The following is a 14405-nucleotide window of genomic DNA, read 5'->3' as shown; positions in this document are numbered from 1 at the left end:
CGAAATGTGCCCGGTGGAGCACACATCTGGTGACCAGTCCGTTGTCATACCTAAAGTGGGCATAAATGTCCACATCAAATCAGTTCGTACAGGTAAACCGTTCTTTCTGGAGCCAGTTTCCAATCATCTGGCGCAAAAAAAGAAAAGAAAGTACATACAGCGTTTCTGTTTTGAATTTCGCGATAAACCTCAGCGTTGAAACGTAAGCGTGTCGTCGCGGATTCGACGTATTTTCTCGTATTCCGGTGGTGCTGACGAGAAGAAAAACGCTTCCAAGTTTTCCGACCGCGGTAGCACAGTGGCTATGTAGCATTACGTTGATAATCTCGAGTTCGCGGGTTCGATTCCAGATGGGGGTGGAATGCAACAAACGCTCGTGTACTGCTCACCGGGTGAACGTTTAAAAAAACCCCAGCCAGCCAAAGTTAATCCGGACGTATTCCCTCCATCCCGCACACACTATATTGCGTGCCTCATATTCAATTGTGACTTCTGCGCGTAAAACATTATTATTTTCTTTAAAAATTGATATTTCCAGTTAAAGAAAAGCGTAATATACAAATACAGCCCAGCTATCGCCGCTTTATTGCTAATGTATCTTTAGCGAAGAGCGTAAAATGACGACAACGCGCACAAAAAGGAACACAATGCACGAACGCTACGACTCGTATAGCCTTTCGACGAAACGCGTCGCGCGGCACAGAATCGCCGACAGGGAAGGTAAACCCGTACAGACAGGGCCGGTGCCGTACAGTTTCCGAGAAGCGACGGCCACGGGCGAGACGGCGCAGTCCTCGAAGAAAGTGGGAAGAGGAGGAAGGAAGACAGCCCGCGCGCCTGCTTGGCATGCACAGGACGCTCCCGCAGAAAATAGATCAGTTGGGCAGGCCACGCACTGGGACGCGAACCGACCCGCAAAGCGGGCGCGCACGCTCTTCTCCCCGCTGTGCCGCCGACTGCTCTGCGCAAGGTCGCCGCCGACGGGGAAGAGGGCGAGGAGGAGGAGGAACGAGCACCCTGCCGGCAGGGGGGCGACCGAGAGACCGGAAGGCTGCTGGTTGTCCAAACCACGGCACACGTTCGACAGACTAGTCGACGTCTAACAGCGCCCAACCGGAGTGGGGCAACTCGCAAATCAGAAAGGAACGAGCGAGATCATTTGCGTATCCGGAAGCAGCTGCGAAGACAAACCGGTTCTTTATTGCGTCACGCTGGCCTGATACGACCAAGTCTCGAACGCATTCCTGCCGACCGGCGAGATTTAAGATTCCTAAAAAGTCAGCGAACGTGCGGGGGGAGGGAGAGGGGGGGGGTAGAATAATATGGCACGCATTCTCGAGAACATTGCCCTAAGCACGCACACCCTTTCTTCAGAGGGAGCACACAAACATCAACAAACTTGGAGCTGCAGATACTAACAAGAAACACACTGTTATATGATCGCGCTGACGTTTTCATCGACTTTGCGGTTGCCGGCTTCATCTCTTTCGGGAAATGTGTACCGTATAAACTTGCTCAAGGCAAGTACTCTAGTGGCATAGCTCATTTTTTTACTGCCTCCCGAAGGCGGCGCAAGTATACCACATTCATGTTCTTATAGACCGCTTCAATAAGATATACCAGTCCGGTTCAAGTGATGGTTCTGGGGCTCAGCGTCGCTGCATGGAACAAGAATTGTCCTGCCTGAGCGCCAATACTGTAAGGCTCAAGATGTTGTCGTTACGAGTTTAGAAATCCCCACTTGCTCAAAGATGTAGACATCGCGAATGACCACTCTGGGATCACTATTTGCCACACGTAAGCATAGGAAAACGGTGTTGTCTGCAAGTTCTGGACAGCTAGAGCTGAAGTGGCTAAATGTCTTGTTGGCTGAATGGCGCATTAAATGACGTTGGAGGGGATTGCATTTGAAGTCATGCGGAATGCGTTTGAAATCCAGAACGAGCCATACAAAGTCCGCTTTTTGAGACGGATTGTTCGGCGGTTTGTTGCGGCATGGTACCTAACATTTTCGACAAGCCCGTCCGTGTCACTCAGCGTGCATAAACGTGCTCATTATGCAAAGAAAACGCCCACGGAAGTGGTTTCACTAGCCCGGTATATAAAGGCCCAGACGCGATCCACCTTCAGGAGCTTCACGTTTACCGACTTTATCGTTTATGTCGTCGCCTATTTCGTGTCTCGCATCACCAATCATTTCACCTCTTCACAAATTTTGCCCCGTTGCATGCGGTGATTGAGAAATGTGTCTCATACAGCTTGGCTGCATGCGAGGTTGCCTTTGATTTTATGTGTGCATCCTTTGGCAGGCCGCTTCTTGGCCTACATACAGCGTTGCCGCATGTTTCGCTGAAGTGATTTCATGAAGGGACGGAAAGACAAAGTGAAGATGAAGGTCGACAGATAAAAAACACAGTGCAAATTAAAAAAAAAGAACGAAACCAGTTTTAGCCCGATTCCAGACAGGCCCGTTTTAATGAGGGAATTCCCTAAATTCATCGAAGTTTTATTCTTGCTACGATCGAGGAAGGGGTACGTTTGTCCCCAAATAAGAAACTTTCTTTCTCCCCCCAACTTCTTCTCAATTTTCGCGTTAAGTTTGGGTAATCACACTGGAACTGACTTTCTGCCACAACCCAATTTTTGACCAGTCGATAATTTGACCAATTTTATAGCAGTACTAGTGTCTACGACAACGTCGAGAACGACAAAAATCCATATCAAAGTCCATATAAATATTCTGAAGTTTATTCTTAGTTATAAACTGGAATAATCCGTCCTTTTCTTGGCCAATCCTCCATAATGGGTAGGATCCACGTGCTTAATAGGAAACAACAACAATTTCACCGTTGTGCCGGAATTGAATCTTGACATTCGCGATGTTCAGTCTTTGGGATAACCTCCTCTCTACGACATTATCGTAGGGACGTCGGTGCAGTTGTCTTGAGGTTTACAATTCAATCGGGACGATCTCCTTGGTAAATTTGTAAATCCTTATTTGACTTCTTTCTTTTTTAACCTACTCAGCATTCTTAAATAGTGTTTCTTTTTAGACTCAAGTAATTATTTTCCAACCTCCCCGGATTCCTGGCCAATGTCCGACAGCGGTTACGAGCCACACGCAGATGAAAACGAATCAATCCACCACCAACAACGATGACGAGGCGATGGCATTGGGAATAGCGAGACGAGGGAGGGATTGCCACCTGCTGCGGTTGCTTAGTGGCTTTGGCGTTATACGCTGCTAAGCGCGATGTCGCGGGTTCAAATGCCAGCCGCGGCGAACGCATTCCGATGAGACAAAATGTAAAAAAAAAAAATCACCCTCTTGTGCCGCGCATTTTTTTCTCACGTTAAAAGCATCCCTGATGGCCGAAATTACTCCGGAGTCCGCCACTACGGCGTGCCTCGTAATCAGATCGTGGTTTAATTAATTAATTAAGAACTTAATTGATTAGCGAGGGATCGGTCGGGGGGGGGGAGGAAGTAAGAGCAGCAGCTCGAGAATAAGCGGCGCAGCTCCTTTTGTAACCACCTTGCAACATTTGACGCACCTTGTGTATACCTAAAGCGTGCTTCTTTATTCGCGCTCCACCATGCATCTGCACGGCCGGGGGGGGGGGGGGGGGAGGTGAGGAGACCTGCCGCAAGCTCAGGCGCAGATCGAAAGCGCTGGCGCCGACACTGTTAATACACTTCCACGCGACAATGCAATCTGGATCCCGCGTTGTATATAGTTGCGACACACATTCTGTCAGATCGAAGAGCGGTCTGTCTGCCAGCGCTGTCACGGAAGGCATGGCTGTTATGAGGCTCCGCGTTGCGTGCGGTCTGCCTTTATTCATTTTTGTTTTTTTGGATTCGTTCTCTTTCGAGTGATAATGACACACGCTTGCGAACTTCGAGCACGCGCGCAGCCGGGTAGCGCGGATCGCTTCCGGATTCGGCTTGTTTGGCAACGCGAGATATTCGCGAACGTTGATGTGTAAATAAAAGCGGGACCTTTTTTTTTTCTATCTCGTGAACTCTCCTTATTTTTTTGTGGGGGTAATGAGTGAAGGAGACGAAAATATATATATATATATATATATATATATATATATATATATATATATATATATATATATATATATATATATATATATATGTGTGTGTGTGTGTTCTTTTCTTACTTCAAACAGACATCTTCTTTTTTTTACGAAAGCCGCACGAATGATATATTGCGATACGTACGGTTCAGGTGGACTGCCCGAATAGGTAGAAAGAGCTGATAAATGTCAACTGAAACGTTACTGCATGTCTCGACGAATATTGTAATCTTGAACACGTATATTTCCCGAAACTGGTGATAAGCACATGATTTCTGCAAAGTAGATATTGCTTCGCTTTTGCCCGTATTAAATCCCGCAGTTAAGAGATGCGCACCGTAGTGAATAAATACAATGAAAACTGGTGAGACATTATAAGTTCGCTAACGTCAGACATTGATTCGCCTTGGAAGTATTCAGATAATTCTGTTTTACTTATCACCTAGATAATGGCGATATTGATAATTCGGCCACTGTGACGCTCTTTTCAGTTGACTGCTCTATGGACGATATTTTTTTAAATCTTCATTTTCTTTTTTAGAATTTCGGTTTGCAAAGACAGAGGCGCTGCTCCCACACGAGTGCGGCCCATAGTCGAGTGTATGCGGTGTTACGACAAAGAATGAGACGAAAAACGTAACGGGCGTTATGCACAATTAACCAAAGAATCAACATACGTGCATGCGTGAAGCCGTGAGTATCTCGCGCTGTTCTTTTTTACGAATTTGCTGAGTGGAGAATTTTCTCTCGTCAACGGCGTCGTTTGCTCTATATACGCCGCGCATCTTGATCCCCAATGTGCGGCAGCAAAGCCTCATATACGAGCCGCGTCCAGACCTTCGTCAGCATACAGATTTGCATACGGTGTGCGCCGTCGGCAAGTTGTCTCGATTTGTGCCCGTCTTTCACTCCCCTTTGGCTTCGTGGCAGGTGTGTCGGATTGACAGTGGGCGCGTCCGTTTAGCGTCACGTCGGCGCCGCACGCTGCGGATGCAAACGGGCCGGCGCTTTGTTCCGAGCGGTGGTCGAAATATTTCAGATTGCTTAGCGGAGCTTGCGCTTTTAGACGGGCAACGTGCGTGTGTACCTTGGAACGTGCACAATGGGCCATTCTTCGCTTCCCGGCCACCTGGCCGGTCGCAGGGCTTCGCGCTATGTTTAGAGCGTGCACGGTATAGCAACGATAGCTCTGGCAGCGTTCGCATTTGTCTCGCAGGAAGCGCTACCTCGCACGATCGCTTCGCTGTAGTTTAAACGCGTATGGCGACGTCGCCGGCTCACTGACGTCACTCGGGCCGGTGATGGCGACGCGATCAGTCAGCGCGCAGTGACTTTATGCCCCGTTCTCTCTCTTTCTGTGCGCGCGTGTTTGCGTTCGTGCCGTGTGCGTATGCTGGGGGCATGTATTGATGTGGCTTGCACGTGGACTTCTGTTGTTAGGCTTAGGAACCTCTTCTAGAAAGACTGCGATGAGGCTTTCGGTACCACCTGCATCTGCAAACTGAATTCGACACTGGCAGGCGGTCGCACGATAACGAGATACGCAAATATATGAAAGCAAGCATTTAAGAAGCCGCATTTTTCGGTGCAGCCGCCGACAACATCTTGCTGGAGGGAAGAATACCGTAAAGAATACACGTTGAAGTGGCTATATGTCGATATGCTAAAAACAAACAATGCGTACACATGCCCATTGAAATGAATTTAAATTCCGCCTGCGCGAGTTCAAGACGAAGCAAGTCGAGTCACGGACCAGGACGTAGCAATTGCTATGAACTGGGGGATATCTGATTTTCCCTTTATTAACGAAGCAAATCTTCATACTTTGGGCATGATTGAGAACGCTGATTTTATTCTGAATCAGTAATATATTTTATAGTAAGATATTGAGAATGAAAAAAAAGAAACACTTGGAATATTTTTGCTAATACAGCAGAGAGTTCTCTCTTCTTTGACAGTCTTGTTGTTTTATAATTTGTTCGCTGCCTACGATCAAACAGAAGATTGCAGTTGTCGTCTACGAATGAGCAGAAGATTGCCGTTTGTAAAGAAGTAGTACTCAGAAGATTCCCAGTAACCGAACTGAATTCTGGGGTTTTGCGCGCCAAAACCACGATTTGATTGTGAGGCACGCTGTAGTGTGGGACTCCAGATTAATTTGGACTATCTGGGGACCTTTAACGTGCCCCCCATGCGCGGGGCACGGGAATATTCCCAGTAGTGAGTCGTTCAAGAACTGTGTCGGTTAAATAGTTTGTAGCGGAGCCTTACTTACAGTAATGTCGTCGCAGAAAATCAAATCGGGAACCGTACGCCTATTGTGCGTTACTGTCCCTCCGGCCGGTAGAGCAGGGCGGCGTCAGACGATTCGGCAGCCTGCGTCCCGATTAACGATCGGTTCATTCTTTGGCGCCCGCTGACTGAAATTTTATTCTAAAGCGAGTGGCTTTCCTTGGCGCTTTCGACCGTTTTCGTGGCGGTCGGGCTCCGACCGGCGATACAACGGCGCCGACGCAAGACGGTGTAGCGCGTTCTGCGCCGAACAACGAGCTGTCCGAGACGCGGCGTGCTGTCCAGCCTTGGAGCATCCGATGGTTTATGCGGAGTGCTCGCGAAGGACAGTCCTCCATGTTGCTACATCACACCCTCCCCCCCTGCGACGGCTGCGGAAGAGGAGGATGGGAAGCGTCTGCCACCCCGGCACTCGCACCTCTGGAGACACAACACACGCACGACGAATCGGCTTGAGCGTGTATATAGCCACCTACGGTATCGCTACAGATGTACTGACTAAGCGGCTTAGCTGACTGCAGAATTACGCAACGAACCGGCAAACGGGGCGTAAATATCAACGCTGCAACCTATACGCGCCTTCAAATAGACCAATCCTATGACAAACCGAATAGCTTTCTAGAAGAGTTCGGCTATCCGCTCACAATTTGACAGTCATCGTGCACGTTTTTCTCCACAATATCTTAGGCTGGAGTACAAGGCCATGAGCAGAGCGCAGACGAGTCGTCAGACGCGCGCACGCGCTAGCGGGTGACAGATTCTGGAGCGAAAAACATTTTTTTTTTTCATCGTGACGAAATACGCTTACTGCGCCTAGTCCCCGCACTGCCGACCGATCTCCGGACGCGCGAGTGGCCTTCAACACGCGATTGACCAGTAGTTCCACGTGGCTAAAAGCGCAGACGACGGGGCAAGTGAAACTGACAGAACAAAGGCGCTGTCCAGCCCAGCTGAGAGCCCTCGTGCGAGTGACCTGCTGATTGCGAGACAACGCCGACGCGAAATGGCACGCGTCCTCGAATTCACTAAAGAAATGCAGATAACTGGTTAAAGGGGGAAAAGTCAAGACAGGCAACCGCAACTCAATTACCTGGCGCGAGACCGTGGTCCGGGAGCATCGGCCAACAGGATATGGGGGAGGGAAGCGGTGGGGAAGGGAACGACGGATTGAAAAGATGATGGCACAGGACCGAGCATGGAAAAAAATATGTAGAAAAAAAAATCAGATCCGCAGATGCCAAGTGACTATAAATGAGAGCAGAGCCATTTTTTAAAATTATTTGCTCAAGAACAAGAATATGCGAGTCGAGGGCGACAAATTGATTGACGAGATCAATGAACTCGTCGGCAGTATGATGGGCTGCTTCGTGTAACTGGAGGTCTCTGCGAGTCGGCTTATAAGCTGATGACGATAGCTATCACGATGAAGATGCGGCCGCCTCTGCGTGTGACGGCAGTTGCTTCGTTGCCATCAAAGAAATACACCACTCATTGAGGCGCCCTGACCACTGACAATGAAATTATAATATGTCAAAAGTCGATTAATTAATTCATTAATTAAGACCAATCGTGTAATCAGCAGGAATGCAAAAAGTAATAATCTAGGTATCTTCAAGCAACGGCAAACAACATCACCTTGGTTCTTTCCAGCTACGTGGCATTTGCATATTCTTAGAGCTTGGCTGAAGTTACGTGGCACACCCCGTATAATAGGTATACATACAGTTTTCATCCGGGGTCCCGCGGTATACAGCGCGGCTTGGGCGAAGAACCCGATTTGTCGGGAGAATCGCAGCTGCGCGCGAGGAATTTCGGCCACCGACGATTCTCTCCCATAACAAAAAGATCATCGCTTTATAGTTTCCGCGCCGACAGCGAGATGAGCACCTCTGCTCGAAGACCTTTGCGCGTCTCCGAGAACAGCGCTCCGAGCTGCGCGACATATTTTTCACCCGTCGCTGACGGAGGGGGTGGGGGGGGGCGCATGCACCTGGAGACGAGATCTGCACTTTGACGCCATTGACGCCATGCTTAACGACTTTCTCGTTTCGAGCGCCGATGTACGCCGGCCGTTGCTCGCTGCCTGGTATTCCGGCGTGCGCACGCAGCAACGTATATGCTGAACACAGAATTCACGAGTGATTATTTGCACGAACGAAAAAAAAATGTGACAAGCAACAAAGTTTATCATCAATCTCACTGCTTGTTCATTGAACCCTGTACTCATTTTGACAACAATGAACTTCGCTGCTTCCAACTCAGTAGCGGGTTTCTTCGCAGTCTCGCAATACATTGCGACGAATAAGCGCTTTCCACCTGTCCTACAGACCATGACGTCGTATACAGATGGCTGCCTACGCTTGCCTGCACCACGAACCTGCTGGTTCTGGCAGGAGCGTGGCTTTATCGGTCCTTAGTTATCTTTTCTTTTTTTTCGTCTCGCAGAATAACAAGTCAAACCGCAGAGTAACGCGGCCATGAGTGTGTTAAAAGCTCCGCTGCATAAAGTTGTTTCAATGTTTTCTCAGCCGAACCTTACATCAAAGGAGTTCGCGGAAGAGTGCATTGTCACTGGCAACGTAGACAGAGTCGTCGACAACGCACCGCGGAGGCCGATGACAGATGGATTTCGTCATTTGGCTCCAGGTCATTGCAGCCTCCGCCGAGCTGACGACGTTCGGGTTCCGAGCATTACACCGATGTGTTGCCGGCAAAAGCACTCCTGCAAAGGGCAAGGCAGCCGGTGACAATGAACAACAGCGTCTCTGCAAGTGGCTTATGTGAAACGCATGGCCAGAACAACGGAGTTGAGACAGTTAATGACGTGCAGCGCAAACACTGTTTAAGCGTCAGTTAGGCGTGCTCGAAAACTTTGTAGCACCGAATTGCTTCTTTTCACCGTCACTGAGGTGCCAATGTTGTCGTTGCTCCAAGGTTGTACTAAAATTATGATTGTGCCCTCTTCTCCTAAGCTGCTACAACAAGGGAGAAGAAATTAAACTGTGCACTTTGCGAGAGCGCTTGCCAGATACAACTGTGGCATGCTCAGGCTAGATAACCTGCATTACCATGTTATTCGAATTGCGTGTGTTGTACATTAGGCACAATGTGTAATCGCTATGGTTTACCAGAAAGTAGGGTTATTTGCGCCAGATGAATAGCTGGAGGCGATCAAGGTTTCTCTCACTATATTTTTGAGAAAGAAGAAAACGAGAGTCAACAAGTAAACAGGCGATATATGTTTGCATTTCCAAGATAGAGCTATCATTTGGGCTACAGTTGGTATAGATACATGGCGGGAAATAACGCGACTTTACACGGACGAAGAAAGAGAGGTCATGTTTGAATAATTAATCAGATTCGTGGAATTGATTTTGAACCTCTTTGGTTAGACCAATTGGTGACCGAGTCCAACCAGTTTTGTGAAATGTCTTTGGGGATTCGTGAGCCACGCACGTCGTCCGGCTCATGCTTGCTCATTTACGGTAACCACGGCAGCATATCGTTCTCGCTGGTGCGCGGAGTTTTCGTGCCACCCCCAACGAACAAATACTGCAGTGAAGTGGAAGACAGCGTAGAAGCATATTCCACCAAACTTCAGACAAGTGCTTCCATGAAAGAGAGATGGAAGACTCGAAGCTGAGCTGATACTTCCCTACCTTCCGACTTTGGTTCTGGCTTGGGGCCACAAATATCGCCGGTCGTCGCTTTTCCTGTCAAGCGGTCGTGTCTTCCGCGCGCATAAAACTCGTGATCGGGCCAGAACTACGCATATCCGAAGGCTGTTTATCGACATAAAGTACACTGAGGAGAATTGGTTGTTAACTAACTATAGATGCTTCGCACATCTTCACGTGCCTTAATTAGTGAGATACTTAACCTTCCTTTCTTGTCTTGCTTTCGTTACTGCGCGTGTCGGAGCCACACGGGGGAACTCGAAAAATGCAGCTGCTGTCATGGTACCACGCGCACGCATTCAAGGCTTGTAGAGATACGAGACAGAAAAGCAAAGCTATGACAGGGTGGTTACCTAGAGGATATATCCGGTTGGCTACCCTGTTGGCTACATTACGGACATAGCTGCAACGACCTGCGCTGTGATGGCAGAGTGCCTCCCGGATATTTTGACATAAATATGGCGCATTACAGCAGTATTACACACAATTACCAGTAATATCTATCCTTTCGTAAATTTGTCTACGCTTTCCTTCAGTCGTCGCCTAGCTATATTCTCAGGCTTATCTTACTATTTGTGGCTTTAGGTGTCTACCGTTTGGCCTGTTTTGTGCCTTCTGAGGCTACTCCTTAGAGTTTGGCGCCCTAGAATCTTGTGGCGTAGTGATAGGTGGCGCTTGCGCACGTTGTTTGGCGTCGGGGTATGCCTGTGTGAGCCCACCGGCACCTCGCGATGCAGAACAGCGCCTTATCGGTCGGTCACGGATGGTTCGTTATACGCGAAACGGCGGCGCATTGAAAGGGAACTGTCCTTTCTTGCTTCTACAAAAGAAAAAAAGAAAGAAAGAAAAGAAAAGGAAAGATAGAAAAGGAACTGGCATAACAGGCAGCGTAGTCTTCTGCCGCCCCTATGGCGGTCAGGCTTAGCCCTGCAGACGGCATTTGTTCTTCTCTGTGGGCTGTCTCTCAAATCTGTACGGCAACCGGGACTTACGAAACCTTGTGACGTGGATTGGAGGAACATTTCCATCGCGTTTTCATTCACTGCTTGGATAACACGTCAGCGTGTACGACATTGCTGCACAATACTTTAACGGTGAATAGGACGTCCACAATTTTCTGTTTGCAGAGACCTCATGTGACGTTGTGTCTCACAACGCCGGTTTATGTGAAAATGCATTTTGCCCTCATGGCGTACGGGGACATTCTGTAGGAGGTACATAACATAAAGTTTGATTTCAGTTTAAAAAAAAAATATGCAATTGAACTGGAGTAACTGGTGCCGCAGATAGGCATCAGCTCCTTTTTAAATGCAAATATATGTAGAGATACATAAGTGAGGTGTAGAAGGCGGGGAGTACTTAAATACAGTTATTGAAAAAACATGCACAAATCTTAATTCGTTCAAAAAGCTGACACACAAACAGGCGTCTATAAGAGCTTTTCGTGAAATAATTGGTGCTGACCCAGCATTGCCTTGTTACATACGTTGGAGGTGCTGACTGAGCATTACTACGTATACTGCAAACTGACTGACCGACCAACCGATTCACTCTCTCACTACTCAATCACCCGCCCACCCAGCCATTCAACTCACTCACTTTCTCACTCAGCTTACGCACTAAACCAGTGAGTCTTTCTCCGTCAGTGCGGTATAGGTACACGATTTAGATAATTTCTTCTGCTGCTTCGTCTAAATTAAGTGGCTTTATTCATAGCCAGTTCCATACACGCACTCCGCTTACCGAACGAAAGCTGCGTGTGGGTGAGTATTAAGCCGCCGATTGTTTTGTAGCGTAAACGCCAGCTCTTGAGTCCGCGCTCGCTTTATTGTTGGACAGAAATTATATAAACACTCCACGCGCATTTGTGCCGTCGCCGTGATGTTCCGTATAAAGTCCAAGGTCGATAACATCGTCGGCGCGCGCCATATGCTCCGCGTGCTAGTAAAAGCGTGCAAGAGCGAGCCGACGATGGCGGCTCCATCTCGCGCGCGCCATCCTCCGTCGCGCAAGGCACCTGGGGGAGGGGATGGAGGGGGCGGGCGTTCTACTCCGGCGGCTGGCGTGTATGACGCGTCCGCGCGGGCCCTCTTCTGAAAGCGATCTGCGATGGGGACAGAGTGCGCCGAGGGCTGATAGCTTCGTGTGCGGTGTGCTTCCGCCGCTTAGTTCGCGTTGAAGTTGGGGGCAGGGTGAAGGACAATTCGCTCGAAGCGTTTCGACAGCGAGTTTCCCTGGTCGTCGAGTGAGATGTGACCACGTTTGTTTGTGCGCGCGTGACAGCATTCTTGTCAATAAATGATATTGTTAATGTGGTTACTCCAGGAACTCATATTCGCTTGTTTGCTGATGATTGTGTCGTTTTCCGTCAAATTACGTGTACTAACGATCAAAACGAACTTGACCAGTGTCTTCGAAATGTTCTTGATTGGTGCAGCGAGTTTTCCATGGTTCTTAACACTGAAAAAACAGTTTCGATGCAAATAACACATAAAAAGAACCCAATTAACCACGTGTATACACTGGGATCATCAACACTAAAGCAGGTTAATAGCTACAAATATCTAGGTGTAACAATCACAAGCCGTCTTTCCTGGAACTCACATATAGATAACATATGCTCCTCTGCATTTAAAAAGCTGTGTTTTCTGAGGCATAAACTAAGAAATTCACCTTCTCACATAAAACTTCTAACGTATAACACTTACATCAGGCCAAAGCTCGAGTATGCTTCGGTTGTTTGGGACCCATTCACTAAACTTAACATAGATAAATTAGAAAGGGTTCAAAGAAAAGCTGTTAGGTTTATCTATTCCAAATTTAAAATCACCGACTCCCCCACTGACCTCATGGCGGCTAACAATATTGAAACACTTGAAACGCGAAGAGGAAAATATCGCCTTGAATTTCTTTATTCTTTACTTAACCATAAGTTTGCTTTGGATCCTTCACAGTACATATCCCCTCTAACCACACGTTATACCCGACATCATCACATTCACTCATTGACACCGTATTTTGCGAAAACTGACTGTTTTAAATATTCCTTTTTTCCGCGGACAATATCCGATTGGAACCATGTTATGACATCTTAATAGTTTGCAATATTTGTCTCCTTATTTTTATGTATATTTCTTTTCATTGTGTTCTGTATCTTTTGAGTTTTAAGAATATATGCCTGTCCTGCTTGGACCCTGAAAAGGGTCTGCAGTATGTACTAAATAAATAAAATAAATAAAAATTTAGTTTGTAAGCGAATATTTACAAGTTTCTACAGCCGGATAAAGCTACGATTCTCACTTCATATAGCTGTCTACTAATTTGCTATCGCAATCGATGATTCACCTTTCGAGCGAAACTGAGACTTTCTTGCACCCCGCTGTTTTTATTCTTCTTTACCGCTTAGACACAAAAAAAAATAGTGACAAGGAGGATACTTATGCGGCTTTCCATAGTACGAACAGGCAAACGTCGAAGCCAACGCGACAGCATCTTTGAAGCGCTTCTCAGTCATTCGCGTACGAACATTAAAAACAACGTTAGTCATCGTGCGGTCGTGACGGCTGTAGCCTCTCGCTGAACGGTGTGTAAAGGTTACAGTACCAATGGAAGAATAAAGAAATAAAAGTGGCTGACATATATTGCACGCGCAGAAATGCCATGTCCATGGGCAGCCGTGGCCTTTTCATTCCAAGTCGAAAGACCGGACGGAAAAGACAGCGAAATGGGGCTAAACTATGGAACCCGTTTCGCAAGCGACCGCGCTCGCCGCATGCGAGCGCGCACACTCATTTAAGGGAAGAAAAATAAAGAAGAACGAGGCCGTATTGTTTAACGAACACGGTTTTTCGCGCGCACTTCATAACGCGACATTTCGCGCTCCCCACTAAGTGCGGGTAATAATGGCAGCCGCAGCGTCAGAGGCATCAACACGTCTGCCTTCGGAAGTCATCATCCACATCTGCGCGCCCAGTGCCGACCTGTCGAGACCGTGAGCGAGACAGCTGCGTGCGCTGGCAACGGCGAGGCGTTGGCCATTTAGACAGCGCCAATTTCTTTTTTTCCATTGTCGTCACTGTCAGTGTCAAGATCGCGTCATTCACCGCCTGCAATTCCAGAAGGTTGCCGGTTCAACGCTCTCTGTCGGAGCTTCTTGTCCCTATAACTCGGCTGTGGATATGATGGGCATCGTGAAGCATCGACATAACGAAGCCAAGTGAGATACGGATGAGGGCGTACGGTTAATACAGTATTATTTCCATTGTTTACTCACTTTTTTTGTTCGCATGTACACGTGCACACGTGTACGTTTGTACTGCATCCTTTCTTTGAACGTTCGAGCATGGGA

General features: G+C 47.8%; 2 protein-coding genes across 2 annotated transcripts in view; one reads left to right on the top strand and one right to left on the bottom strand.

Moving 5' to 3' along the window:
- LOC142584912 (uncharacterized) overlaps window positions 1-9061 on the bottom strand; it is a 375477-nt gene extending 366416 nt beyond the window's left edge. Inside the window, exon 1 of the mRNA XM_075695256.1 lies at window positions 8920-9061. The gene's annotated coding sequence lies outside the window, so the exon portion shown is untranslated. The remainder of the gene's footprint in view (window positions 1-8919) is intronic.
- Window positions 1-14405, top strand: part of LOC142586198 (uncharacterized) — a 104051-nt gene that overhangs the window by 50161 nt on the left and 39485 nt on the right. The window lies entirely within an intron of this gene.

The sequence above is a fragment of the Dermacentor variabilis genome, chromosome 6 (assembly GCF_050947875.1).
Source record: "Dermacentor variabilis isolate Ectoservices chromosome 6, ASM5094787v1, whole genome shotgun sequence".
NCBI lineage: Eukaryota > Metazoa > Arthropoda > Arachnida > Ixodida > Ixodidae > Dermacentor > Dermacentor variabilis.
Note: the sequence above shows the minus strand (reverse complement) of the source record. Positions and strands in the feature narration are given on the sequence as shown.